The 14,925-nt window shown below is 35.9% G+C and overlaps 1 protein-coding gene across 6 annotated transcripts in view; it reads left to right on the top strand.

The window, feature by feature from the left end:
* Positions 1 to 14,925, top strand: part of LOC135217915 (collagen alpha-1(I) chain-like) — a 494,010-nt gene that overhangs the window by 205,383 nt on the left and 273,702 nt on the right. For 2 of the 6 annotated variants that reach the window (XM_064253998.1, XM_064253996.1), the window contains exon 2: positions 14,908 to 14,925. This exon is cut by the window's right edge and continues 144 nt beyond it. The exons of the other annotated variants lie outside the window; for them this stretch is intronic. The gene's annotated coding sequence lies outside the window, so the exon portion shown is untranslated. The remainder of the gene's footprint in view (positions 1 to 14,907) is intronic. 6 annotated transcript variants of the gene reach the window in all.

The raw sequence follows: 14,925 nt of genomic DNA, 5'->3' as shown, positions 1-14,925 counted from the left end.
CCGTTTCAACGATAATATTACCTTTAAAGTTTCATTTGTTAGCGGGATTCTCATATGAAAAGTTACATAAATAAGATTTATATCACTTGCTTTTTTTCTTCTTCTTCTTCCTCTTCTTCTTCTTCTTCCTCTTCTTCTTCTTCTTCTTCTTCTTCTTCTAAAGCTTGAACCTTTAGTTTTCTTTAGTCGTGTTGTTGATGTTTTGACTGATCAACTTTTGCTATGTAGTGATACGTCTCCTGAGTTTGTCAACTTTGTATTGATGAGTAATTCATCGATTTGAAATATTTTTATGTCACAATGTTTAGTTTATTAAAATGTGAAAATTTTACCTAGTGTTTCAAGTCCGACCAAATATTTACCTCTTATGATTTTCACGGGAACGTTTAATGTGTAAAATTTTGTTCACTAAGAAATTCTCTCTCTCTCTCTCTCTCTCTCTCTCTCTCTCTCTCTCTCTCTCTCTTCTCTCTCTCTCCCTATATATACTATATATATATCATAATATATAAATATATATATGTATATATTATATTATTAATATATTTATATATTTAAATTATTATATAATATATAATATATATATATATATTATAATAATATATATATATATATATATATATATATTTCCTCCATAAGTGGTTAAGAAAATCGCAGTGGAATATGTTTATCAGTGGGTGTGACGAAGCCGTCGTCACTGTTGTCTTCTGCAAGGATTCGGTGGCAGTTGCTTAAATTTTGAACTTGCCAAGGGAGACAGACCCATGCGCCTCTTGCAGGTGCATTGCTTTAGTGGGTTTTGGTGTAAGTGCTTGTGGAGGGAGAAAACTTACAAACGGTCATGGACCATCAAGTTTGTTTTGAGTCAAGTTTCTTGTGGATTTGGTTTTTTGGGTAGTATTTTGAGGAGAAATTCACTCTTTAATATTTATCACTTGTATGTAAATACAGATTCTTTGGTCACTGAGGTAGATGACATACATTTAACCGCTTTCACCATTTTTAATCTTTATTTTTATACTTATTTTTTTAAGCCTCGTCCTGTTTCATCTGAGGTTTCTGTTAGAGTGACGGTTGTTTTAATCTTGTCTTGGTGACATGATTGTTGGCCTTGAATGTTGGGCATGAAGATCATATAACTTCTGTATTATTTTGATATAAGTGTTTGATAGCCTTAACAGAGGTGTGGATTAGATCAGAATGTGTTGTATAGTCTGTGGGATATAAGGCTGAGCTCAAGAGGCGCAAAGACTTTATTAGGCTAGATTAGCCGATGTTGTACCATGTTCCCACTCTTGCGATTCACTGTAATTGATGACGTAATAGTTGACAATGAATATCGTTATAAACTACATGTTAATGTTCTGTAAACCTGTTACATTTCAATCTTTTCTGGTATCATTGTCGGAATATTTGCTTTGTATTTTCACTTCAAACAGCAACGTAGCGCTTTATCCAATAAACATCAGTGCTCGAAGTGGTAGTTTTCTCCTTCCTAGCTTTAGTAACTAAGACCAGAAAAGTAACGAATAAATGCAAGAGATCGCCGATTCTATGTAGGGAGGAGAAGAAGCAAGCTGAAAGTCGTGTGATTTCAACCGTCAGTTTCAGGGCGGGTTCTCATGGTAACAGGCACACTATTGAAGACCGAACAAATACTTAATATTTTTTTATACCCTAAAATAGCAATCTGAATAAATCAAGATTGTAAGGAATAAAAAAAAAAGCCTTCAAGTAGTTGTATCTCAGTATGCCAAGGTTTATTTAATATGTTTTCTGCTGAAGATGAAAAAAGAAACCCACAAGGTTACTGAGTATAACTTGTTTACTTGTAAGTACTGACAGTATTTCACTGAAAACTCGAGTCCTTTCAAGCCCTAACTGTGGCCCTTTTTCAAGAGATGTGAAAGAAACCAAACTGGCTCAAGGCCCAGCAGTCTTCTGGAACTTCTTGTTGTGCTGCCACAGTTAGGGCCTGAAAGTATATAGTCAAGTTTTAAGTGAAATACTATGTACAAAATGCTTACAAGTAAGCGAGTTATACCCAGTAACCTTGTGGGTTTCGTTTTCCATATGATTTATTCGTACATCAGTCTCCTTGGAGAAATGAATGACTGCTTATCTGCCAAATACCGTAAGTGCATATCAGACATACGGCAGAGTACTTGCCAGACTTCTTATTTTTGGTCAGAAGATTAAAGGGGCCCTGGTAAAAAGAAATAAAAATGTAACCTTACTTCTTCCCTGCAATGTTAATGAGAAACCGATAGAAAAGGATTAGAAGCGAATCTTTGGTCTGAATCTTATGACATGCTGAAAATATCCAAACTTGCCATCGACTCCCGTGCCTAAATTATTATTTTTTTTTTTTTATTGAGGTAGCAAAGGCAGCTGTTACCAATAATCTTAGCAAGCATTAAGTATTGATTCATGTGGTTAAACCAAATGAAGAAAAATCAATAGACTGTCTCCTATGTATGTCATTGATCACACCAATATGGCACACTTATTTGAAGTATGGCTTCCCATCTTAGATACTCCTGTCAGTCTAATAGAAGGAAGGGTTACCTGTGGACCATTGTAAATAAACGCAATCAGAGAGAAATTTGACATCCCCAGATAAACTTCTGTGTCTAGGTGCTATTGGTCACTTCGGCGACCTTAACGCAGGACACAATTCACACCCGAGGTAGCACATGAAGTCCAGTTACATTGTCAGATCTGCCTGACTGCATGGTTTCCACCAACTAGTTCAATTAACCAACCCTTTGCCCCCGGCCTTTATAATCAGGGAGAACCATTTAGGGGTCCTCTTCATTTCAGCGACCTAGTCACGTAACGCAATTCCAGCTGAATATAGCATCATATTTACCACATTGCGAAGGTCAGACATAACATGACTGTAAGTAGCGGCAACAAACGGAAGAAAGTTTACTCTCTCTCTCTCTCTCTCTCTCTCTCTCTCTCTCTCTTGCATACCAAGAGACAGAAGGATCTTGTTACAGAAAATCAGAAAGTGGAAAAAGGTCTTGCAAAAGAAAAAGAAAAAAATGCATGGAAAGTTTATAGAACTAAAAAAGTAGGTAGAAAATGCAGAACAAAAGATTATACAATCAAAAGAAAATGAAAAACGGGACTTGGAAGAAAAAACCCTAATAAATATCAAGCAAAACCCCAAACTATTATACTCATACGCGAAAAAGATGAATAAAAGAAGAATAGAAATAGGCCCTCTAAGAATTGAAGGGAGATTAACGAATGAAAAAAGGAAATTTGCAACATATCTGGCAGAACGATATAAGAGAGAACACCTTTAGAATAGATAATGAAGATAATGATATAGAAGTAAGGGACGAAAATAATAGAGAATATTTAGCTGACATAGAAATTAATGAAGCTGATATTGTGCAGGCAATTAATGAAATTAAAAATGGAGCTGCAGCAGGGCCTGATGGAGTTCCTGCTATTTTGTTAAAGAAAGTAGTTCATTCTATCGCAAAGCCACTTGCAATATTACTAAGACAAAGTGTAGATACAGGCAAGATTTATGATGAGCACAAATTAGCATATATCACCCCTACTTTCAAAAGTGGATCAAGACTTGAGGCAAGTAATTATAGGCCTGTGAGTCTAACATCACATTATGAAAGTGTATGAAAGGGTAATGAAGAAAAAATTTATTTGAAACATTTAATAAAAAAATAATTGTTTAAAATATAGGACAACATGGTTCATACCCGGACAAAAAGTACACAAACCCAAGTTAGTCACTGTGAGAACATATTCAAAAATATGAAAAGCGGAAATGAAACAGATGTGGTTTATCTAGACTTTGCAAAAGCTTTTGACAAGGTAGACCATAATATATTAGCGAAGAAAATTAGAAAACACAATATCGTGGATAAAGTAGGAAGATGGTTAAAGAATTTTTACACAAACAGAAAACAGATAGTTATTGCAAACGATGAGAAATCGGATGGAGCCAAGGTAATATCCGGTGTGCCACAAGGTACGGTGTTTAGCTGCAATACTGTTTGTTATTATTTGGATTGAAGACATAGACAGTAATGTTAAGGATTCGGTAGTGAGTAGTTTCGCTGATGACACAAGAATAAGTAGAGGAAAATTACTTGTGATGAAGATAGGAACACTCTACAAAGAGACCTTAACAAAGTATATGATTGGGCAGAGGTAAATAGGATGGTATTTAACTCTGATAAATTTGAATCAATAAATTATGGAGACAGAGAAGGAAAGCTATATGCATATAGGGGACCTAATAATGAGACAATCACAAATAAGGAAGCAGTTAAAGACCTTGGTGTGATGATGAATAGGAACATGTTATGCAATGATCAAATAGCAATTCTTTTGGCAAAATGTAAAGCAAAAAATGGGAATGTTGTTAACGGCACTTTTCAAAACAAGAAAAAAGCTGAACACATGATTATTGCTTTATAAAACATATGTTCGTAGTCCACTTGAATATTGCAATATGAATATGGTACCCCCACACTATCAAAAGGATATTGCACAAATAGAGAGTGTACAAAGGTCCTTTACAGCTAGAATAGAAGAAGTTAAGGACCTTGACTACTGGGAAAGACTACAATCCTTAAAATTATATAGTCTAGAAAGGAGAAGAGAATGCTACATGATAATTCAGGCATGGAAACAGATAGAAGGAATAGCAGAAAAACAAAATCATGGAACTAAAAATATCAGAAAGAGCAAGCAGAGGTAGATTAATAGTGCCCAAAACTATCCAGGAAAAATAAGGAAAGCACACAGGGACAAACTTAATACAGGAAAAATAAGGAAAAGCAACAAACAGGACATTAATCCAACACGCACCAGCCATCGATAATGCAGGCGTCTATTTCAATGCGTTGCCAGCCTCATCTGAGGAATATATCAGGAGTGGAGCGTAGATGTGTTTAAGAATAAGCTCGACAAATATCTAAACTGCATCCCAGACCATCCAAGATTGGAAGATGCAAAATATACCGGAAGATGTACTAGCAACTCTCTGGTAGACATTAGAGGTGCCTCACACTGAGGGACCTGGGGCAACCCGAACAAACTGTAAGGTCTGTAAGGTAAGGTCTCACGAGCTCGCGCTAAATATATGAAGCGTTGTCAATAGTTACACAACATTTACTTATAAATTTAAATGGTCAGCAGAGTTACACGAACAAATTGACTAACATCCAATGAATGGATTAGAAAATGAATTGTGTGTGTGTGTGTGAGAGAGAGAGAGAGAGAGAGAGAGAGAGAGAGAGAGAGAGAGAGAGAGAGAGAGGCAAGCTTATAAGATCTTATCGGTGAGCGAGACTGACAGGAAAGTAAGGGAGGCACAGATCGCGGAAGCAAATGGACAGATAGTGGGACAGGCTCCCAACAGGTAAACAACTTCCATCAGGAGATAGAGAGGCGTCACTGACAGGTAAAGAAATGCGAGGCATCACACCAGACAAGGTAGATCTGTTCGACCACGAATGGATAAAAAAAAAAAAAAAGCTTCCCAGGTGAAATGGCGTGCTTGAGATCGTCAGCTTCCATTGGCATTTCAATCTCAAGGAGGGAATTGATGCTGATTTGATGGATGGATTGACAGCTGTTTGAAGAGAGAGGAGAGGGGAAAGGCGGCGGCTGCTGTTGGCCGGGAGGGAGGGAGGGTGAGGGGAGGCTCGTGAGACGTTACGCCAGGTAGCTTGCTTGCTCTTCTAAATTTGGACATCCCTGCCTGTTATCGCTTGGTTTTCTATCCACGCCGTTTACTCCTCTTGTCTCTTATGCAGGTGCAACGTATTGCAATTGCTCGTATGTAGGCAATGTAGCATCGCCTTTTGTTCTTGTGTTGTTAACTATCTTTTTTTTTTTCATTATTACGAAAAAGTGTTTTCTAACGTAATGTATTCCTATTAGGTCCATTCAGAAATGTTTGTAGGCGGAGAGAGGAGAGAGAGAGAGGAGAGAGAGAGAGAGAGAGAGAGAGAGAGAGAGGGGCATTTGTGTGCACTCTTGATCCAGAATAGGGCGGGCGCCAAACTATTAATTTGCGTGGGACGCTGTTTCCTTGCACCATTTACACCAAAGCTTGGGTGTGTTTGTGTGTCACAATTAATCCTTGGCTTTCCGAAAGGGACAGCTCGGGGGCTGACCCGGGTGGGGGTCTACAGGTGTTCTAATGGGGTCAGGAAAGGGGAAAAGGGGGTTTCACAGGTGTTTGTGTGATGATTGGGGTCGGGTCGGGTTCAGGTTTTGTAATGGGAAATGATGATCGAGCTATCAATAGAGTGCAGAGGACATTATTTGAGGATGGGTAGTTCCAGCTGTTCTGACAAATGACTTGAGAATACGGAGGGATGAGCAAGATCAAAAGAGAGCCAGAGGAGAGGGACAAATGTGAACAAGATCATGACGAGAGATAGAAAGAGAGGGAAAACAATAAAAATGATTCATTTAAAGGTAACTAAAAGTTCATTGGGGTTTTGGGCTCTTGCAGTATAGATGCCTTGCATTTGACTTCAATTGGTATCGCGATTAATTTGCTGGTCGCTGGAAAGACGCCCATTTTTCTCGATCAGTATTCGGTTTTGTCATTGCTTGGAAGGGTGGCCACCAATGAAAGCAATAACCTTATACCTCTTATACTGACTATCAAAGACGAAGGATGTTTTGATCTGGTAAATTTAATGGTCATTGATTCTTATTTTTAATTTCTTAGGATTTTCCTCATAAATGTGACTTAATTAGTTTCCCTTGTCCTTTTTGTGAATGGTAATGTGTGTTTTGATATTTTGTTCTGATCAGATTAGACATGACAATTTCATTCGGTGATATATGTATTCGTTAGTGTATGAATAATGTGTTATCAGCTGTGCGTTTATGTTCCAAATCAGTCCATCTATTCAAGTAAATCTTATATGAGAGAGAGAGAGAGAGAGAGAGAGAGGAGTTTTTTTCGTTTATGTAATGGCAATATCTGAGTATCTTCAATAAGAGGGCGGGTTCACCTTTTCTTTCACACTTGTGTTATTGAATAAAGAATAAAGTTGATTACTAGACATAACTGTCCCTATCAGCATGCTTTCGTCACGTGAAAGAAAGGTAGAGTTCTCAGTATATACATATTTTTGCGGCGTGAACCTGTTTGTTGATGCAGTCCATGACATGCCTGGCATTCTGATGAATCCCGCCACAAGGCAACCCAAACGAACTTATGAGACTTCCTTAATCTCTCTCTCTCTCTCTCTCTCTCTCTCTCTCTCTCTCTCTCTCTCTCTCTCTCTCTCTCTCTCTCCTATAAATAGGCAAATGATGATTAATACAGCGTACTAGGCAGGCGCATAGGTTTGTAATGAGTGATATTCATGGGGTGGGAAAAAGAAAGCATCTTAAGAATGGTTTCAGCCATTGAGAGTGACGATTACCTCGTCGAGGCCTCCCGTTTCAATAGTATTATATATTTTGACGGAGCAGTGAACGTAGGCGTCTGTTATTTTTTTTTTGTTTTCTTGTCTTATTATGTCCCCAGAGACTGGATTTAAGGTAACTTACTCATATAGTACTCCGAATTTGAGCGCTGGTAATTCAGTGAGAGAGAGAGAGAGAGAGAATGTCGAATGTTAGCGAGTGAGTTGCATCAGAGTAGTAGTATTATCGGTAGGCGGACAGAAATCAAACTTTATATATAATTTCGTCTTGAGTGCAGTGAGGTTCATTGAACGCACTCTGAGCATCCTGTTTGTATTGACGAGTGTCCGTCCCACTTGTTCTTCTTATCATTCATTACTCTGGTCGTTGAAGGTGCAAATGTGGACGTTTGTTCAGGTCGTCACAAGTTGTTTTGATGACCATGTTCATAACTCCTCCTCCTTCCTCCCCCCCCCCCCCTCCCCCCCCTCCACCACACACTATCTCACACACACCGTCCACCTTCTCTATCTCCTTGTATATATGTGTTAGTGCGTGTACAACGATTCCCAAGCTGTTCAAACAAGTAGCTTCCAGATGGTATTTGATTTAAGAAACTCGGAGCAATGCTGCGAAGAGCACTTGTGTCAGGAAAAGAGAAATAGATAAGTAGTGTGTCACCGGTTCGTGTTATGGTATCTCCTCTTGTCTTGCTCGGTAGTCGTCATGAATAGCGATTTTTCTGTTTATATATATATATATATATATATATATATATATATATATATATATATGTGTGTGTGTGTGTGTGTGTGTGTGGTGTGTGTGTAGTATTTGATTACTTGTTTCTCAGTGATGTGCATGGCACCGGTTCTGTCCACACTTGTGAAACCGCAAATTTAACTGGTGCAGGCTGATCGGTTCTAGTTCATTCCACATATAAGCCTTTGCTATAAAATGCACGACGGCTGGCGATGAAATTTCATACTATGATATTAGTAATAATGTGAGGCATTAGTATCGAGTTTTTATGATTTCATCTTATCAAACCGATTTCATACAATCTTTTTTTTCGGTGGTTCCGTCTCGTTTCGGTGTTTGGCAAAAATATATTCTATTAAAATTGTCTCTCTCTCTCTCTCTTTCACTCACCACACACACACACACACACACACACACACACACACACACACACACACACACACACAATTCATTATAATGTTACTTTCGCAGTCACTCGGTAGGGATCTTTGACATTTGATTTCAGAAGTCCCTTGAGCAGAAGTAGCCTTTATACCTTTAGCATACAGTAATTCTCTCTCTCTCTCTCTCTCTCTCTCTCTCTCTCTCGTCTCTCTGTTCTGTCATCTTCGATGTCTTCGTATATTTTCGTGTAATTCTCTCTATTTCTCTTCGCTCTTCTATTTTTACCTCCCTTCTACTTCTTCTCGTCTACTCATTTTGTTTTTCTTCTCGCCTGTCTCTTCTCTCTCTCTCGTTATATTTCCCCTTATGATGACCATCTCCACTCTCCAGACTGTAACTCACGCACAGGAAGTCTCCCTTCGGGAAATGGAAATGACGATTATCTTCCTGTGGTTAAGACTCGAGTGTTTGATTCATGGGAAAACACAACCTTGTGGTTCTCACCTTTATTTTCTTATTTGGTTATTTATTTTATTTTATTTTATTTTATTTAAGTGAGGTGGTTTTAATTTTGCGCATGTATTCTGTTGTGGTTTCTTTTCGATCTCGAAAATTTCTCCTTTTCATTTTGTATTTTGCCAAAATTCGTTTTCTGTCCGAATGGTGTTCACAAGGTTCTTTAAAAGTAGGGTGATTAAAAAAGAATGACCCTATTTCATGATTAAATATTTTATGAAGGAAAAATAGCAAAAAATAAAACTTATAATACAATACAAGTATTCTACTAACAGTCAAGTTTCATTTCACATGTTACAAGTGCTCAATATGGCCACCCCTTGCAGCTCGAACAACATCAATACGATATGAGAATTCTTCCCAAACACGTTGAAGCACTCAGGATCAATTGAATTGATCGCTGTTGTATATAACAAAGACTTTATCTTCTACAAACCCCCAGAGAAAAAAATCACAAACTGTGAGGTCAGGAGATCTAGGAGGCCAAGCACAAAGAGCACAGTCTTGGGCCCCTATCCGACCAATCCATCGCTGAGGCAGTTTTTCATTTAAAAATGCTCTAACTTATAGAAAACTGGGAAATCTGATCTTTCAAACACCCACTCACCATCATTACTATTCATACATTTACTTACGAAATATTTGATCATGAAATAGGGTTATTCTTTTTGAATCACCCTGTATATTTAAAGAAAGATATGTGAAGGGCTAAGTTGGAATTTTTGTTTTTTGTTTTTTTGTAGACGGATTAAGGTATCACTCACGTTCTTCTGCTCTCTCTCTCTCTCTCTCTCTCTCTCTCTCTTCTCTCTCTCTCTCTCTCTCTTCTCCGTTGTTCAGTTCGCCATCACCACCGCCGTTCTTATATTCGTCATTATTGTTCTTGATGTTTTATGATAGTCTGAGCATAACTCAAGTTTTGACTGTCATGCGTTGGAAACACCTGAACATGCACATATAAATTATGTACACACACAATGTATATATATATATGTGTGTATATATATATATATATATATTATATATATATATATATATATGTGTGTATATATATATATATATATGTATATTGCGTGCGTGTGTGTTTGTATGTATGTAACATAAGTATGTATATATAATATCACCAGTATCAAAACACAAATATCACTTAACGGAGGCTACATCCCATAATTGAATTTGCTCAAACAGGAATTTTTGTGTTATACTTCAAAGGTCAAGAAAGGGGCGGATCTGATTCTAATGTCACTTCCTTTAATCTGGATGTGTGCTGTATTCGGCTGTAAGAAAAGAAAACACTTGGAGGTAGAACACACATCACAAAAGGGTAACTTATGGAAAATTTTAATTTTTGTGGTTGTCGGGGCTTGTTAGATTGTCTGTATCTTAAGAAAATGTTATCCCTAAGAGAAGGCTGGAGCTTCTGTCTTGGCTCTCATATTCTAGTCAGCTCGGAAAATTGTCTTGCTCGGCGCAAATCAACCAACTGAAATCTACATGAAAAAACACATTTTAGAGGAAGGCAGACATGTTCTTCGAGCTTCTTCCAGTGAACCAGAAAGTGAGATAGATCGTCAGTTCAATGATCCTTGCACATGGCGCCACTCAAACGTAACCTGGCGCATCTTATCTAATTCCAAATTCTATACCGAAAGCTTACGGCGATCAATTCAAATAATGACAGAATACGTAAAGAGGAGGGACACGCATACACACACTCTCTGTCTCTTGTTTGAACTGCAGTGTTCAGGGCAGAAGAGATTAAAACATGAAACTGCATCCAGGCGACACCTTTTTAATGACCACGGTTGGTCTGTATACCTATAGCTGGAAGCTTTTCTTTTTTTTGAGCTTTGGTTTTTTTTTATATATATAACGAAGAGAGAGAGAGAGAGAGATATCTTATACACCTTAGTAGGGTGAGGATGGCCTCGCCGAGGCCAACCCATTTTGTTAATGTACATTCTATTCCGACTTAGCAACGAATGCTCATGTTTTGTGTGTTGTCTCCTTTCTTTCTTCCCCTTCACCCAAACTGCAATGCACAACAAGGAATAACAACTAAGTATCTATTTCACTACTTACCAGGTCAACGGAAGCACACTGAATCTTAGGGACTAAAAATAAAAAATTTAAATAAATAAATGTATAGTCCCTACATATATCCACGTGAGATTCGAGATTCGAATACGGCTCTCCCAGATGTGAGTGAGAAGCAATACCATCAGTAAATGATTGAGAAATTTAATACGTTTGTTGATTATTTCATGAATTCTGTATCTGGATCAAATGTTTTATTTTTTTCACAATCTGGTAACGGCAGAAATCGTTTCCGTGGCATACTTTATAAAACAAGTGTTTACAAATATATCAGTCTTTCAGTCTTATTTGTTTTTGTCACTCCGTCCTGTAATAATAGTGGTTTCTGAATTAAAGTCAGTTTCAAATGGACAGGTGTCGGGTCTGCTGTTTGTAGATTTGGATTGCTTCATTATATCTTTGATAAACAGTAGTGCTCTTTTAATGATTTTTTATTTATTACCTTTTGACGTAAAAGCACGCAAGTAGTCACGTTCATGTAATTGTTAATGATGCAGTACAGTAACTGGCTGAAGAGAACTCACACGCAACATTATATATATATATATATATATATATATATTATATATATATATATATATAATATATATATATAATATATATATATATATATATATATAATATATATATATATTTTGTATATATATTTATATATATATATATATATATATAATATATATATATATATTATATTATATATATATATATTATGTGTGTGTGTTTTATATGTGAAGTAGTTGTAAGTTAATCGTTAATGATACAAAGTCACTGTATTACAGCGAACGAACATGTTTCCTATAAAGTCTCATTGAAAGGAAAAATCTCGATATGTTGAAAGAGGTTATTTTGATGTTGCAACGTTACTACCGCGCCTTTGAAAGGTTTTTTTATTTCTTTATTTTTTTCCTCCAAGTTTATTTCACGTATCGTTTTGATTATATCTTTTTTGTTCGGAGTACACCGCGTCCTACGACAGTTTTCATTTTTATTTGTTTGCGCCTCTGGCGGGAGTGTTCATTTACTGCCTTTCATTGTAGCTTCTTTGTTATGATTTTTCTTGCCTGCGCTATTTTAGCAGCGTTTCTATTCTGGAAGTGAGTCTGCTTTTGATTTGTTTTCTGCAAGCTACTGAAGTTGTTTGTATTCCGGATATATATATATATATATATATATAATATATATATATATATATATATATATATATATATATATACACATAGTTATTTTGTGTGTGTATACAATTATGTGTATGTACCCATTAGTGTTCATGGTATGTGAAACAAATTATGTTGACGCACATACACACATATATATAATATATATATATATATATATATATAAATATATATAATATATATATATATATATACTATATGCAAGCAAGAAGGTAAGTGAAAACCGGGACTTTGAACAAATACTTTCGTAGTTTTCACTCTTTTCACTCACTTCCTTACGTGGATTTTGTGATATTCTTAAGCACGTGTTCTTTCGTGCTACATTGGAGATTGGATATATATATATATATATATATATATATATATATATATATATATATATATATATATATATATATATATGCGCGGTGTGCAGTGGTTAGGTAGATCAGCTAGAAATCTTGAACCGTGGGAAGGGCTAATGGGCACTTATGCTTAATTATAGCATAGTTTTGTTGATCTAAGCCGTAAATTAGACGACAGCTAGGCTGGAACGAGACGACGAAAGAGAAAAAACGACAGATGAAATGTATCCTCGGCTTACCGGTGTGGAACCGTTGTAATATACATGATTTTATATATATATATATATATATATATATATATATATATATATATATATACACACATACATACATACATACATACATACATACAGGAAGGTTGGGGCATTGGAACGCCGTAGATTTAATATAAATAGGACGGAAGAAAAGCCAACTAGCATATACATTTATTTTTCCAAATTTTCGAGACTTTGGGTCTCATCATCAGGGTGAAAATTGTATACAAAATATACAAATTAAAAAAAACCAAAATCAAAATTTCTTTTATTAATAAAAATGGAACAACATATTTAAAAAGTTAATAATCATAATTTAAAAAATGAACTAATATATATATATATATATATATATATATATAAATTAAAAAGTGAAGAATGCTAAGTTAGTACCTATCTCTATGGTAGTACATACCTATCTCTATTGAGTTAAAAAAACTGAGTGACGTTGCCTGGTTTGGAAAGGAGGACGTCAACTATGCTATATTAGAACTGTGGAAGAAGTCTGACCATTTAATGGGACACAAGCTGTTTGATTGTTAACGACTCCAAAACAGAGAGAGAATAGTCATTGGGCGCTTGGTTGACAATGCGAAAATCCTTATATGAAAATGATGTTTTACATTTATTACAATGTTCTCGTATGTTAGAAAATTCTTTCGTTTTCAAAGTATATCCCGTATATTTTGGATATTTTACAGCCCTGATGATGAGACCCAGTCTCGAAAATTTGGAAAATAAATGTATGATGCTACGCTGGCTTTTCTCCATCCTATTTATATTATATAAAGTATAAAAGGCCCGTTCAAATACTGGTTTAATCTAAGGACTATATTTCGGTGGACTGACTCCAATCCTTATACATATATATATATATATATATATATATATATATATATATATATATATATATATATATATATATATAATAATCTGTGACAGAAATCAGATACTGTAACTCTCAGTATAGGTTGCATATGTCATTCAGGTAAAATGGTGGATGGTGCCCAATACTTTTGGTAAGTGTTGTATCATTGTGTAGAGCAGATGTCACCAGGAAGGAGTTTTTCGAACTTGGCGGAATTTCATAATGAACCGAGTCTTCGTCACTGGTGAAGATTTTTACATGAATAAAAAAATATATGTAAAGAAGAAAGTACAGCCCAGCAACGATTACGGAAATACTACAGAGAGCTGAATCTCGTAGCATCGAACAGTGAAGACGTGTAAGTGCTTATTTAGTTCGATGAATAGGAATGGAATTATTTGCTTGTTTGAAAGTTGAGGCGGATTTGCTGCAAGAGCTAAGGCCGACTTTGCTTAGGTGCTTCTCAATCTTCTTCGACTTTTTCGAGATTCGTGCTTTTAAGTGTGTTTTGAACTATCATTAGTTTGATGCTTATTTATTATGATAACATGGAGTTTATTGCAAATGGTTTGTACAGTACTTAAAAAATGCTGCTTGGCAACTCTTACTGTGCGAATTGATGTTCTGAAGTCATATTTACCAGATCGAAATTAAATTGGTGCAACTTTTATGTTATATAAAATTTTGTTAAATCGAATTTCTTTGTTGAAATGGCTCAGGCTATCGATGAAAATTTGATGATTTTCCTTGTGTTAGTATAGAATTTACGAAGAGATTTTTGGTTTTATATGAGAAGTTCAGCGTCATTTTTGTATTTTGAATGTTGTACATTATGTTCTTTTACTAGTTCTGCATTTTAAGGATTAGCAAATTAAGCGTAAATTGTTTTATTATGATGTGAAAGTGTATTCTTAAGAATCATACGTATTCCGTTTTTCTTGACTTGTTCAGAGAGTAAAACTGCCGAACGTAATTACGTCATAAGTTTCTTATTTAAATTCCCGCTCTCCTCATTTACTTGATAACTTTGTCTTGTTCTTCAAAGGCAAGTTCCCGTTGATGGATGTTCTCCTTTCCCTTTGCAGGTAAGGCGAAAAAAGGAG

The sequence above is a fragment of the Macrobrachium nipponense genome, chromosome 9 (genome assembly GCF_015104395.2).
Source record: "Macrobrachium nipponense isolate FS-2020 chromosome 9, ASM1510439v2, whole genome shotgun sequence".
In the NCBI taxonomy this organism is placed as follows: domain Eukaryota; kingdom Metazoa; phylum Arthropoda; class Malacostraca; order Decapoda; family Palaemonidae; genus Macrobrachium; species Macrobrachium nipponense.
The sequence above is the reverse complement of the archived record's forward strand: the minus strand, read 5'-3'. Positions and strand labels throughout refer to the sequence as shown.